This window comes from Herpailurus yagouaroundi, unplaced genomic scaffold, assembly GCF_014898765.1.
Source record: "Herpailurus yagouaroundi ecotype Mexico unplaced genomic scaffold, PumYag 162, whole genome shotgun sequence".
NCBI lineage: Eukaryota > Metazoa > Chordata > Mammalia > Carnivora > Felidae > Herpailurus > Herpailurus yagouaroundi.
The window spans coordinates 74,756,164-74,771,682 of record NW_024412403.1 but is presented as its reverse complement, the minus strand read 5'-3'; the positions used below and the strand labels follow the sequence as shown (position 1 = coordinate 74,771,682).

The window sequence follows — 15,519 nt, the reverse complement described above, 5'->3', positions numbered from 1 at the left end:
TCCCACCCACTTGACTACAGTTCCAGCAGTGGTCATGTCCTCTGCAGCTCTGGAAGGGGAAGCCCTTCTCTCATGGCTGAAGCTCTCAAGGCCTCCTGGCACACCATTTGTTCCCCGGGCCCTTCAGGTCTGGTCCTAGTTTCTCGCCATTCTGTGTTGGTTCCTTAACTCTAGCCATACTTTTGTAAACAGTTCCTTCATGAAGCTCTTATTCTTTCCCTCCCTCCAGTTAAACACTTTTGAGTATGCACCTGCTGCCTGATGGGACCCTGAATGATGGACTTGCTCTCACATCCATGGATGCTCTAGGCCTTGCTCATGCCCTGCACCTCACAGAGGTCCAGGAAGGCAGAACAATTTGCTGCCCTGAAATCTGACCTCTAGCCCTGGCATAGGCCCATGGCTTTCCCCCTCTATCCATTTAGATCCCGCTTTTTTTGGGTAACTGAATGCCAGCAGCTGGGTCGTTGAGGGAATCTCTTGAATTTGTTACATGACGTTGGGCAGGATCGGGTAGGGCTGAAGCTCATGGTGGTAACTCCAGGTTTTTCAGGCCTACTTCCTTTCCAAGGGCTCAGGAGAGGTGGAAATGTGCCAGTTCAAGCTAGCCCCCCAAGGGAAGTAGATTCTCAGGTCTGGGAAGAACGTTAAAGGTCATCTGGGCCAATCCACTCCCTCTGCAGCTGGGAAAGTAAGACCCAGGAAGAGGAGACTCCCTTGAGAGAGACAGCGTGAGAATCCAAAGCTCCTGAATATGTCATGAAATCTCAGCGCTGGAAGGAGCATTAAAGGTTGTACAGCCCTGCCACGATAAACAACAAAGTTCACGGCTCTGCCATTTATAAGGGGGGGACTGCCAAAGCCACAGTGGCCCCTGGCAACCTCCAAACCTAACCTAACCAAGGATGGTCCAGACAGCGCACCAGGGTGTGAGCATGTGGCGTGAGCAGACACCTGCCACCTCCCCTCTCCTAGCAGGGCAAACTCCCTGCCAGCCTACGGAGCAGCCGCTCAGGGTGTGGGCAGCACAACCTTCCCTGCTTCGTGTGAGTCGGCCAGTGCTGGCTAGGTTCCCTACCCAGGCTCACTTCCAGGTCTACACCTAAACTAGGTTTCCCAGCCCCTGGGGCTTAGATGGGGTCATGTAACCAATCCTTACCAACGGAAGCAAGTGAAAGGTGTGGGTCACTGCCAGTTGGTGGTGGCAAAGAAAAAGCTTCACTTTCTTTTCTGTCCGTGTGGCTGGAAGCGAAGGACTCCAAGACGGCAAAGTTACCAGAGGGGTCCAGCCAAGATGCCGATGTCTCTGGGAGACAGCTGTGTGAGAGTCCCGCCCCACCCGTGCCACCCACATCTTCCTGCAATGAGGGGGACGCAATAAGCTTTTGTCGTGCTGAACACTGAGATGAGAGGTGGAGGAGGGTGACCAGCAGCTAGTGCCAACAGTCCCGGCTAATACAGAAATCGAGTAACTTTCCTGGTAACCCACACACCCCTCAGTCCCTCAGGCTTGATCTTTCAGAGACAACTTCGAGCCTCCCTGTCTGCCCCTTCATGGAAGTCTCATTCCACAGTGTCTCCTTCCCACCTCTCCTCTCTTCCCTTCCCCTCTCTCCTGCTGCTACCACCTGGATGGCTCAAATGGCCTTCTAGAGGGTGGCTTGCTTCTCTTGGAAGCACCCTTCCACGCTGCCGGAACCATTTCTTTATGGTGCCCTCGGACCCTCTTCAGCCCTCCAACAACACACCTAGCGTTACCCTGAGAATTGCCTGGATCCCAACAGTCATCTCTGGGCCGCTTTTCTTAAAGCTGTTGGTGAATAGCAATATTCTCTTTGCAAATGCATGCAGAAATCTCCATTATGTCCTTTATTGTTTTAAAGGGACAATAATTTAAGAGCACTATTTACAAGTTTTTGATAACAACAACAATAATAGCAATGACAGAGATGATAACCCCGCCTTTTTTTTCCATTGTAGAAACTTCCAGCCATTCACCCTATCAATCCCTTAAAATAGTCCTTCCTATCTCCACTCTTCCCTTTTGGGACATGACCTGGGTTTCTGTGTCTAATCTCTAAGATCCTAGGGTGGTACCCACATAGAGATTTTTTTTTTTTCAATTGCTTCAGGCCATAGGGGAATTTTGTGCTGAGAAGACAATGCAATTTGTGCTTTTTCCCACCCTTCTGGAGGAAGAAACATTTCAGGGGGCACCACACCTAAACATCCTGGGCATTTCCAGCAAATCTCAGCAGATGATGAGATGTGGTGGGAAAAATATGGCAGTTGAAACCTATAATGCAGATTTTTTCCCCCAATCATTGTAGGTGTTCAATTAAGGTAGATTAACCTAGTCTTTTATTGGTTCCTCTTCACTTGCTCTTGAGTTGATCAAAGGGTAAAAAATCTTTAGTGAAATGATTGTATATGATTATTGGATGGTGACTTAGTGATGCTGGAGAGAGTGAATTGTTGACTGATTGAGTGAATGGATATTATAATCCACTAGCCTCACGGTCATGTGAGGGCCGTGGAAAGCAGGCTTGCCAGAGTCAAGAGACCTGGGCCTCGGCCTTAGCCCTGTTATGAGCTCAACCGTGTGATCATGAGCAAGTCACTAATGCAGACTGATAGTTGGTTTTATCACTTGTAAAATAAGGAAGTCGGACTAGACCAGTGCTTCTCACACTTCTGTGTGGACACAGATCACCCGGGATCTTGTTTTAAATGCAGGTCCTGACTCAGGAGGTCTGGGGTGAGGTCCAAGTTTCTTCATTTCTAACAAGCTCTTGGTGATGCTAGTTCTGGTCTGGGAGCCACACTTTGAGAAGCAGAGGTTTCAACAGGAAAGGTCCCTTTCCTAATGTTCAATGGCTCTGTTTTTGACACATTAGAATAATCAGTTTATTTGCTATTCAGCAGCTGAACTCCTTATAAAAGATACATTTGTTTGACCCATTGGTTTCTTCCCATATAATTCAGAATGAAATCCAAATTTTGCCATATGGGCCTATACAGCCCAATACGATCTGATTCCCCCCCTCCGTTACTTTCCTAACCCCATTTCCTACCACGTCTTCCCCTTGTTTATAGATATATTCCTGCCAAGGTGGCCTCTTTGCTGTTCCAGGCATGCTCTAGACTCAGAGCCTTTGCATGCGCTGTTCCCTCTACCTGAAATACCTGTTCCTTAGATATCTGTGTAATTTGGTCTTTGCTCAAATGTCTTGCCAGAAAGAACTTCCCTGATCACCCTATAAAAATTGTTCCCCATGGGGTGCCTGGGTGGCTCAGTTGGTTAAGCATCTGACTTTGGCTCAGGTTACGATCTCATGGTTCATGAGATCAAGCCCCAGATCGGGCTCACTGCTGTCAGTGAGGAGCCTGCTTTGGATCCTCTGCCCCCCCACCCCGTCCCTCCCCTGCTTGCACACTCTCTCTCTCAAAAATAAGTTAACATTAAAAAACATTGTTCTCCACTACCACCCTATCACTCTTTAATTCCTCATTTAATTTTCATTCATAGCAAATATTGCCATCTGGCATCTTGCACATAAGTTTTGCAGTTAGTAATTGTTTTATTTATTGGTGTGTTTGCTTTAATATTTGTGTGTTTACTAGACTCTATGTCTATTGTTTCTCTCCCCCACCAGAATGTAAGCTCCACAAGAGCAGGAATTTTATCTACTTTGTTCACTGCTTTCCCCTCAAGACCTGAACAGCACCCAACTATCGCTTGTTAAGCGAGTGAGTAAAGGAATAAATGAATAGAGAAAGTGAGATATGGATAGGCTATTAAAATTTTTTTAAGTTTATTTATTATGAGAGAGAGAAGAAGAGAGAGCATGAGTAGGGTAGGGGCAGAGAGAGAGGGAGAATTCCAAGCAGGCTCCACGTGCAGAGCCCAATGTGAGCTCAAACTCACAAACTGTGATATCATGACATGAGCCCAAATCAAGAGTCGAACGTTTAACCGACTGAACCACCCAGGCACCCCTGGATAGACCATTTTAAAAAAAAAGGGGGAGGGTCCTGGGGTCCTCGGCACTGACAGCACTGAGCCTGCTTAGGATTCTCTCCTCCCTCTCTCTCTGCCCCTCTCCCACTCATGTCTCTGTCAAAATAAATAAATAAACACACACACACACACACACACACACACACACACACACACACACACACGGTCCTCTGCTGTCATTTGACCCATCTGTACCCTCTCTGTTTCCAAGAAAATCTGTGAGTCTCCTAACTCCTAAAGACTGCCAGAAAAAAGAAGTCTGCAGGGAGAATGGCGTGGGGCTCACCCTAGCCACAGAGCAGTTCTGTACTTATGACTCACTTGACTTCCCTTTGCTACCACTGTCACCTGAGAGGTGTATATCTCCCTGGTTGGAGAGTGACTGCATCAGGTCACCATTCAGATCACTGAACTAACTCCCCTCACTCCATTCTAGGGCCATCATTGGCCTCTTGATTATGACTTGGCTTTGCAAGCAACCTCCCACAGTGAGAAAGAACAGGCTGGTCAGGCTGACCCAAATGCCCGCTTCACCAGGCGTTTATACATCTCATTATAAATTAATCATTTGGCATTCTGCTTTATCCCCTCCAGTCTCCTCTGAGTGAGTCAGCTTTCTGAGTCCCATTAACTTTGGGGCCCTGAGGAGATCAAGTTTCTGAACCTTCAAGGCCAGACCCTGGACAGCGGCTACGTCTACAATGTGACTACCCTCTGAAGGCAGTCAGCAGTTGGCCTGCTGGTCTTTCTTGGGCTCTCCCAGCATTACTGCAAGCTTTGTTTAGCATTTTCCCACAGACCCAGCAATTCCACCTAGAGAAGTTTGTACTAAGGAGAGAATTGGCTAAGTATGTAAAGACATATGCAGAAAGGTGCTCATGATTGAAGTCGTCTGCCCTCTTCCTCAGCTAAAGGTGGTGGTGGTAATTTTGTATCCCATGCAGACACAGATACAGATGCTCTGTATCCCCAGAGTGTGGGTGGGTGCTAGAGCCCCCCAGGCCCTGCCTCATATAGCACCTGGGAGTGGGGGGTGGAGTGGCAAATTAGCTGATAGTGGTGCCTCTTACTATAGTTGTGAGGGGAAACAGAGTAGCAATGGTTTAAGTAATCGGTACCCCAAAACCCAGAAGTGAATGAAGCTTTGGTCTCATTTAGTGACCAAGGAATTAGGGAGCCACATTTATTGCTGGGGCCAGGAGTGGAGTCCTGATCCCAGAGCAATGGCTGGCCTGGGTGGGCTGAGTCCTGGACCAGGAGGTGGCCCAGTCGTCTGTTCTGGCGATTGCTCTGGGCATTCCGGGGGCAGGTTTGCAAGTTGACCTAGAAGTCAGCCAACGTCAGATGGGCTCCAGTCTCCGGCCTCTCCTTGAGGCTTCCGTCTGGAGCATGCAGCTTCTCCAGCCAACCAAAGGCCCCTTATACTCCCTTTCTCAGGGAGCCTCCCCCGACCCCCTCATTCTCCGGGGAGCCTTAGCCCCACAATCACTCCTCTCACCACTTGAGAGGAAGCAAGCTACTTTTAGTCTCCAGAGATGATTCACCCTCCCAAGGGTGACCAACATGACCTCTCTCCCTGAAGCAGGAAATAACCCCCAAGTTAGCAAAAGCCTGGGAACAACTGATCCATCAGTCGGGGTCTGGCTCACTATGTTAAGGTTTATTCATAAAGCCATTAAAGTGAAAATACAGATCTATACTAAAAGTGAAAAAAAGAATGTGACAAAACTGCCCATTCTTTTACTCTGGTCCCAATTTTACAAAACTATGGATGTGCAAATATAAGCACATGTGCATGGAGAAATAAGTGAATGATACTCATCAAAATGCTAACAATGGTTATCTCTGGGTGGTGAGATTTCTGGTAAGTCTTTTTTATTCTTCTCTGTATTGCTTGACATTTTACAATGAGCATGTTTATTTTATAATTAGGAAAAAAGGACTTTCAGTTTGAAAGAAAAAGCTTCCATTCAATTTGGCATACTATAATGTTCAAAATGCCAGAGCAGTGGCCAGTATGAGGTACCCTGGAAACACAGAGTTGAGAGTGGCATTCACCCTGCCCGGTGTGTGCAGGACCAACATGCCCCGGTCAGATGACCTCTATGGTAGGTCTTCCTATTTCAAGAATCTATGGCTTGAAGACGCCAAACAGTATCTCTAGATCAAAACTATTTATAAGAATCATTTCCTTCATAATGAGTTGGAACTTCCACTAACTGCTTGTGTTTAGATGACATCATCTCTGAGATTTATGTGAAATGACTCCTTTTCCTTGATGTTATCAGGGCGCTTCAGCAGTTGAGTTCCTTATATTTCTTTGTGTTTAAATGATATCTGAAGAAGCTGTCATTTGTCAAGGTTTAATTGTCTCCGTTATTTTTTTTCTTGGTAAGTTTCCAGATCATTGCTGGGTAGATTTGATCCTGGGGCCAGCAAAGATATTGAGAGAACGGATCTGCCTCCAAGTTCCAGGTTCTAATCCAGATCTTCCACTTTTTGGCTATATGACCTTGAGTTAGTCACCTCTCTCTGAGCCTTACCTTTTTTCACTTACATAAAAGGGGAGAAGGAAGGAGGTTAGACGAGATGATTTTAAAGATCCTGTCCATCTCTGCCTCTCTATGATGAGTTTTAACCCTGAGATTATAATAGAATGTCTCATGGTTTTGGTCCCAAATATTCTTTTTTTTGGAGGGGGGGGGAAGCAGGGAAAAGTTTATTAGAATATAAGATCAGAAAGGAAGAATAGTATGAAAGTTCTCTTTACAGAGAGGGGGCATTTGAAAGTGAATGCCCCCTGGTCCCAAATATTCTTAAAGTTATCTCAGTATAGGGGCACCTGAGTGGCTCAGTCAGTTAAGTGTCCGACTTTGGCTCAGGTCATGATCTCACAGTTCATAAGTTCAAGCCCCACATTGGGCTCTGTGCTGACAGCTCAAAACCTGGAGCCTGCTTTGGATTCTGTGTCTCTCTCTGCCCCTTCCCCGCTCACACTCTGTCTCTGTCTCTCAAAAATAAACGTTAAAAAACTGTTTTAAGTTATCTCAGTATAACTGGAAAATTTTATTGTTGAATAATACCTCAGAGTCTACCGCCTGACTTCCTCCTGCACTACCCCCACTAGGTAGTCACCCAGTACCTACTAACACCTCAGAGACAAGAAGCCTCCCAAAGCAGCCCATTTCCCTTTAGTCAAAAAGAGCATTTAAAAGACGTTTCTTCACCGAAGTGAAATCTGTCACCCTGTAACTTCCACCCAGAGTTCCACGCTCTGAGTCACTTTGCAAAGGGCATGTAAAAGGCACTACTCTCTTGTTCCCTTCAGTGCCCCCTGGGCAGCCTCAATGAAAGCGCTTCCAATTCCTGACACGGATTTTTTTTGTTGTTTTTTTTTTTTGAAGACACTGATCTTGGGGGAGGGAGTCTCCCCCTTCCTCTTTGAGACCTCAGAACCTGGAAAAGGGTGAGCACTTCTTTACTCAAAGCTGCAGTGATAAATGCGAACTATATAGAATAAGGAGTGTGGAAAGTCAAATATTGAATCCCTTTGCTTTGTTCTTTTGCCCTGAGTGTAAGTCTGAAGCCTCACTGCCCTGACCTATACCTTGTGGTTGTCCTGTCCTTTTCTAATATTAGCCTTTCTCTCCCTTCTCATAGTCTCTCTTTCCTTTTCATAGCCCTGTCCTCGGAGTCCCTGCATCACCCCACCCCATTTTGCTGAGTTACCAACACTCTCACCAGAAATCTCCGGGTCTAAGTCCCTTCTAGTGCTTGTAAATTACTCAGCCTCTGGCATCTCACTCTCCTCTCTCCACTTTCTGCCACTGGGTACAGAGGAGAGGTGGTTCTGAGACCCAACAATGAAAATAAAGGACATCTAGAATAAAGGGGACTTCCACTTCAGAATGCAGCTTGCTTTCCCCCCAAAATGTTAGACTAAAAAATGGATTACAAACTTGCAACTAGTGGATGAATACAACATGGAGAAATAATAATGCACAGGATAGTGATTATGGTCAATACTGTATTATAGACTTCAAAGTTGCTAAGAGACTAGATCTTCAGGGTTTTCACCACAAAAAAGAAATAATAATTATGTTATGTGCATGCCTGATGGAGATGTTAGCTAAAACTACGATGGTAATCATATTGTAATATGTAAATGTATCAAATCAATACTTTATATACCTAAAACTTACATAATGTTCATGTCCATTATATCTCGGTTTAAAAAGAACAAGATAAAGGGGTGCCTGGGTGACTTGGTTCATTGAATGTCTGGTTCTTGTTTTTTAGCTCAGGTCATGATCTTGCAGTTTGTGGGTTTGAGCCCCTCATCAGGCTCTGTGCTGAGAGTGAGGAGCCTGCTTGGGATTCTCTCTCTCCCTCTCTCTCTCTGGCCCTCCCTTAGTTGTGTTCTCTCTTTCTCTCAAAATAAACTTAAAAAAAAAAAGATTAAAAAGGATTAATTAATCCTTCAATGAGTCTATGTTAGTACTTCATGTTCCTTTTGTCAACATAATTTTAATCTTTCCTTTTGTAGAGGAACAAAGGTCCCTCTGCTTTCCCAATCCTAGAGTTTCAATACAAGGTACTCTTCCATTTACTTCAGAAAATCATGACTTCATGCTCCCTAACTCTTGGGTTTCTCTGCTGGATGAGAAGGTGGGAAATAGGAGGGACTTTAGAGACAGGCATTTCTAACGTCTCTATCAGTCAAGATTCAACTAGAGAAGAACAAGTAGGAGATATATACGAATATATAGACATTTATTGCAAGGAATTGGTTTATGTATTTCTAGGGGCTGACTAGATAAGCCTGAAATTATGGGGCAGAACTTCAAGAAAGGTAAGCTGGAACTCTCAAGTGACTTTCTTCTCCAGGCAAGCCTCAGCTACCCTCTTAAGACCTTTGAACTCATTGAACCAACTGATTATCTAGGATAATGTCTCTTACATAAGTCAATTAAGAACTTTAATCTTATCTACAAATTACCTCCACACCGCATTTAGATCAACATTTGGCTGAATAACTGGGGACTGTGATCTAGCCAAGTGGACATGTAAAAGAGACCCAACACATCCCTCAAATACCTATCTTGGAACTTTGGAAGTGACTTGTTCTATATATGTGCTTATTTCCTTTTTCTATAAGGAAAGGAAGAATTGATAGAAAATGTGCCTGCATGTATCAAATTTCTTTAAAAATGTTTACCTCCTTTGCTTAGGCCAGTCATAACCCCCTCCTTTGCATGTTAATAAAGAGGCGTATGGAACCCAAAGTGGCTGGGTGTCAGTCTCAAATTCTAGTTCAATGGAATCATTGTGTTTCCCAGTGTAAGCATTCCTCTTTTTGGAACTAAGATTTCTAGACCAGTGGAGCCTAAGAGCACGAGGAAAGAAAGCAGGAATTTTTCTAGTGGATCATTAAGAATAATAGTGAGTGGAGGGACTCCCATTTCCACCCCTTGATTCCTGAACCATGAATCCTGTCTATGGGAGAAATAGCATTAGATATTGAATACTGGTTTAAAGAATATACAGCATTCTAAAGGACATTACCCCAGCCCCACAAGATATTGTCACCTAGCTGGTACTGTAACTGTGTCTTCAAAAGGCCATCCCACCATTCTATCAAGTCAGCTGATTCAGGATGATGGGGGAACGTGGTAAGACTAGTGAATTCCACAAGCATAGGCCCATTGCTACATTTCACTGGCAATAAAGTTAAGTCCCTTGATCAGAAGCAGTGCTGTATGGAATAATATGATGACAGATAAGGTATTCTGTAAGTGCACCTATGGTAGTTTTGGCAGAATCATTGTGTGCAGACAAGGCAAATCTACACCCAGACTAAGTGGGTATTCCAATAAGAACAAAGTGCCATGATGGAACAAAGTTTCCATGATGGAAATGGTCCAATGTAATCAATTTGCCACCAGGTAGCTAGCTGATCACCCCAGATGATCTCAGTGTTGGTCTCTGCTGCTGGCACATTGGGCACTCAGCAGTGGCTATAGCCAGGTCAGCACTGATGAGTGGAAGTCCATGTTGCTGAGCCCATAGCATGACCTCCATCTCTGCCACCATTCCCACTTTGTTCACGAACCCAGTAGGCAATGATAGGACTGAGGAAATAAGGTGACAGGTATCCATAAAATAGGGTGTCTTATCCACTTGATTAAATTTTCGCCCTGCTAAGGCTACCCTTTGGTGAACATTCACATGGAATACAAATACATTCACGTCTTTTGCCCATTCAGAGAGGTCTATACACTTACCTCCTTCCCAGACCTCCTTGTCACTAACTTTCCAATAATGTTCCTTTCAAGTCCCTGACCATCCAGCCAAACCACTGACCACAGCCCATGAATTAGCATAGAATCTTGCCTATGTATGAGCGTAAGAGTTCTGAGTTGAGTGAAAAGTAGTATATCTTGGATCACCAAAAACAGAGTCATGATGGCCCTTCAATCAATTCCTAGACTTGAACCAGTTTGCAGACCTAGAACCTCTTGAATGAAGTAGAGACCAGGTTCCCTTGAGGAAGAACTCTACTAACATTGTTAATCTTTCTTTCAGTCTTCCCCAAAGGGACCGTGATCCACCAGCTAAACACCATAGGTCTCTATGAGTCATAATATTGTGATTATTGCTTGGGCTCAATTGTCCATGATGGTAACCACACACAGCTTGTCTTTGGTGATTAAGTGATTATCACTTGGTACCTGCCGCTCCGAGATCCCATTATCCCCTTGCATGAGGGATATAAGTTTGGTGGTTGCAGTTCCTATTGGAAAGTTTGACCTATAGACAAGAGTGACCACAAGGAAGCTGAGGCTCCCTTCACAAACTTATTTTCACAGTCAGAGCAAAAGGTTTGTACTCCTGACCCTGCTGATGTTGGTGAGCAGGTCTTACATGATAAATTGACTTTAACATACCAGTCTCCCTAAGCTTTTGGCTACCTTCCTCTACAATACGCCAAAGCTGTTCTGGCATTTAACTTCATTTTGTGTAGGCCACCTTTAGATCCATGGTTTAGCCAACGAACCAAACTGTAGAGACCTTTTAACCCCTCAATCTAAAACACTGAATTCAGGGAGTGCCTGGGAGGTTCAGTCGGTTAAGTGTCCGACTTCAGCTCAGGTCATGATCTCATGGTTTGTGGGCTCGAGCCCCGCGTCGGGCTCTGGGCTGACGGCTCAGGGCCTGGAGCCTGCTTCTGATTCTGTGTCTCCCTCTCTCTCTGCCCCTCCCCTGCTCACGCTGTCTCTCTCTGTCTCTCAAACATAAATAAATTTAAAAAAAATAAATAAACATTAACAAAGAAAAAAATTTTTTAATAATAAAAAAAAAAATGTGCCCCAAACTATGTTAGCCACGTCTATAGGCAGGCTAGAGAAAGAAATCACCTATAGTGTTACAGTTGGGTGAAAGACAGGATGGTACCTGGGGGTGGGGAGGGGGAGGAGGAGATGGCAGTTGATGCAGGCAGGATTGGGAGAACAATCCAAGCTGGGCATTATTATGTGACAAATGGAAACTCTAGGGCATAGGTGATTAAGTCACAACAGCTTCTGCTTATTGAGCATTTGCTACATGCAAGCACTGTGCTAAATGCTCTACACACACTATCTCATTTGCTGCTCATGGTAACTCCATGAGGTAGATATTTTTATTTCCATTGTACATATGAAGGAAATCAGATGGTCACAAAACTAGTAAATGACAGGAACAGGATTCAGACCCTGGTCCAGCTCCCCCCAGTCCTTGTCCTTATGTAATCCAGCATGAACGGAATTAATCGTGGAGCGAGACAATGGGAGAAAAGATAGGATGAAGACAAATCATGAAACATTTTGTTTATGGATTCTTCAGTGCCATTATTTAACATAGAGGCTGGGGTGGGGGTGGGGGGAAGGAGGAAGAATGGGATTAGAATTATGTCACTTCCAGTGGCCATCGGGAGGTAGTCGAGAGTTGGGTTAGGAGGCTATGGCCCTGATCCAGACTTGGAGTAAGAAACCCACGGCAAGCCCTCAAGCCTTGCTACTCAAGCATGTGGTTTGTGGACCAGCCGACTCTGAGTCACCTAGAGCTTGTCAGAAATGCACACTCTGAGCCCTGCCCAGACCTACTGAATCATAGTCTACGTTTTAACCTGATACCCAGCCAATTCTAATGCACATTGAAATCTGTCCAGCGTTGCCATAAAGGACAGGAGCTCTGCCTGGGTGCCGCACTCCTCCTAGAGGTACACATCTTTTGGGGACGGTGGATCCCTTTGAGAATCAGAGGAAAGTCAAGGACCCTCACCCTGGAAAAAAGTGCTGATGCATACCAACAGTAGCTTACAACTTTAGGGGCATCACGGAGCCCTGAAGAGCATGAAGACCACTGCTTGTCTGTAGGGATCCCCAAATCTTTTTTTTTTAATATTTATTTATTTTTTGGAGTGAGGGAGGGAGGGAGAGAGAGAGAGAGAGAGAGAGAGAAGGAGACAGGCAGACAGAGCGCAAGCGGGAGGGAAAGGAGAGGGAGACACAGAATCCAAAGCAGGCTCCAGGCTCCCCGAGCTGTCAACAAAGCCCAACGCAGGGCTCGAACTCACGAACCACCAGATCACGACCTGAACCGAAGTTGGACACTTAACCAACTGAGCCACCCAGGCGCCCCAGGATCCCCAAATCTTAATTCATCACTGATTTAGTTGGGGAGCAGTGGTGAGGAGTTTACAGTTAAAACCAATTTCAAATCTGAAGTCACAGATTGTCATTTTAGAGACCTCTTCAGAGCTGGGACCAGGCTTCCCACACTGCAGCCAGGGCCAGGACTCTGCTCCCCTCCTCCCCACCCTCCTGGCATTGTTCTCCAAATCCCCTGGTGGTCTGAGCAGATACCCTGGAGCAACGAAACAAGGCCCACCCTGGCTTCCTGGAGCTGGATGGGGCTGGCCTGCCTCCTTTCCTTTAGTCCCAGAAAAGCCAAAATTAGCCTCACTTTTGTTCCTTTTCTCAGGAGCCTCTACATTGTATCTCAGGAAAGGATTATTGTGCTCTGGGGACCCTATCTTATCATGGGGTGTGGGGGAGGTGATGAGTGAAAGGAAAACTGTCTTTGACAAATTGGTTCAATTTGGACAATCACATGGCTTTCCAGTAATTGCCCACCACTGCCTCAGTAAGGCTATTGTTTCAGCTCCCAAATATTTAGCTAAGTAGGAGGTGGGGAAGGTTGGGGAGCGGTCAGAGGTTCGAGAGCATGAGAATGTGGGGAAAGGACTTTGGTGAGGCTCTGGCATTATGTTGGGAATGGTGACACCCAGGAGGCTCTGGTCCCCGCACATTGAGTTCCTTATCACTAACTGAGTTCTTTGGAGCTCAGGAAAGGTCACTTAGGGTCACTGCCTGAATGCAGAGGAGTGGGAGAGACCCCTTCTGAGGTAAGGGCTCTGGAGGCAGTAGCATTTGAGCCTAGTTTGGTTCAGTAATTACCTCCTTCTTGGCTGGATAGCCTGCCTTGCTGACTCCTCTGGAGCCAGATGAAAATACTCTTTCACCTCTCACAGCGAACACTGCTCAGAAAAACAAAACCATGCACGGTAAGCCAAGGAGCAAATGGGACTTGAGCTGTCAGAGCTAAAGGTTTCACACAGAGAATTCAAGGCATGACCAGGCATTTGTCCTTGTACGACTTTTCAAAAAATTCCTGGGTCTCCAGGGAGAGAGTTCCCGCTGACCTCACTCAGGCTTGCTCAGCCTGACATCACAGGACATTCAGGAGATGAGGCCACAGCAGCACATGAGAATGTGTGTTATCGATGGGGAGCACTTTTCCCCTGTGCTCCTGTGGTCATCTGTCTGATATGCCTGTGGGTGGAGGGGGGCAAAGGGAAGGGAGTGTCCAGTCACCAGCGACAGAAAAGAGCCATGAGGTCATCGGAGCCCAAGGCTTTCCTCACTGACCATTGGCAGCAATGGTTTCCTAGCTTGCATTCCCAGGGCTCACCTCCACTCTCGCGGAGGGTTTTGATATTGGGATTCCTGCTTTAGACATACATTTTTCTTCCATCTGAAATTATGCTCCAATAGCCAGACAGGGGATATATTAATTGGCAAGAGATTTAAGATTTAACGTTGAGGGGGCATCTGGGTGGCTCAGTTGGTTGAGCGACTGACTTCAGCTCAGGTCATGATCTCATGGTTCTTGCGTTTGAGGCCCGCACTCTCTCTCTCTCTCTGCCCTTCCCCTGCTCACACTCTCTCTCTCTCAAAAATACGTAAACGTTAAAAAAAGGTAAAAATACAAATAAATACTTTAAAAAAAAGATTTAATTTTGAGAACTGCATTGTGTTTCCAGCTTCTGATGCCAACTGTCTGATTCTACCTGGGATGCCGCCCTTGCCTCTAACAACTCCCTGCCGGGGCATGACTGTGTGGGTAGCCTTCCATCCACTTTGTCCACACCCTCCTCACAGGTCCCCTCCTTGTTGCATCTCAGTAGGATTTGGGGTCCCCGCCCTCTCCACTCCCAGACCCAGTGCATCAGCAATACGTGAGAATCTATATGATAAACAGACCAACCTGATGATTCGGCTGTGCACAGAGTCTGGTAATCATCGAGTCAGCTGATCTCAAAGGACGGATTTAGCTCCAATATTTTAGGATCAAAATGTTCTGGGGATGGCAGCCTCTGGGGAATAAGCGCACAGCCATTTGCACAGGTGAGTATTAATAACCATTAGGTGTCAGTCTTCTTAATTCAGTGATTCTCTGCCTTGGCTGCTTATTAGAATCACGCGTGCAGTTTGTAAAAATTGCACATGACGTGATTTCGAAGCAGACAGTAGATGTGTGGGGTTTTGCCCTCTTCTCTAGGAAACAAAAAAGTGCCCGAGGATCCCTGGCCGTGGTTCCACCACAAGGGCACGTGTTGGCACGTGGTAATTAATCTCTTGGGGAATCTTCCTAATGAGGGTCAGTCACTTGGCACCACAGAGGACAGACAGCCTTCTGAACAAAATGGGGTGTGGGGCCCCAGGACTCACCCTGGTAACTTCCTTCAAAGAGTAGCCTCACTGGGGAAAGGGATACGCTCAGATCCTTAGACTCCAAGACGGTGACAGAAAAGCTTCGGGGGCGCAGGGTGGGTCTCTGTGGGGAAGAGAGTGAAGATTCAGGTTTCGCCAGCTGGAGGGGCTGGAACCAGTCTGACTCAGCCTTGCTCAGCTAGCTGGTCTCCCGGGGAGGAGGCTGTGTAGGTGAACTGCTATTTTAGGAGACCAAGTCAGGGTACCCTTGGCCATGATTAGGAAAGTGGGAGGCTGCTGTCCCTTGTCCCAAGGGCCCCAGCTGGGCCTGAAAGGCTGTGGGGAGCAGGGGGCGCGCACCAGCTGAGAACCGAGGGGATCGGTGTCCAACAGTGACACCATGAGGCAGCGAGAGATCACAGCAGAAGTAATGGTAACTGCTAACCTTTTTTTTTTTTTTTT

The 15,519-nt window shown here is 46.1% G+C and overlaps 1 long non-coding RNA gene across 1 annotated transcript in view; it reads right to left on the bottom strand.

Moving 5' to 3' along the window:
* Window positions 1–1,799: 1,799 nt before the first annotated feature.
* The window catches only part of LOC121036425 (uncharacterized), a 15,521-nt gene continuing 1,801 nt past the window's right edge, over window positions 1,800–15,519 (bottom strand). Inside the window, exons 2-4 of the long non-coding RNA XR_005793347.1 lie at window positions 15,076–15,181; window positions 14,612–14,720; window positions 1,800–2,879 (exon numbers count right to left, since the gene is read on the bottom strand). This is a non-coding gene — a long non-coding RNA (uncharacterized LOC121036425). The remainder of the gene's footprint in view (window positions 2,880–14,611; window positions 14,721–15,075; window positions 15,182–15,519) is intronic.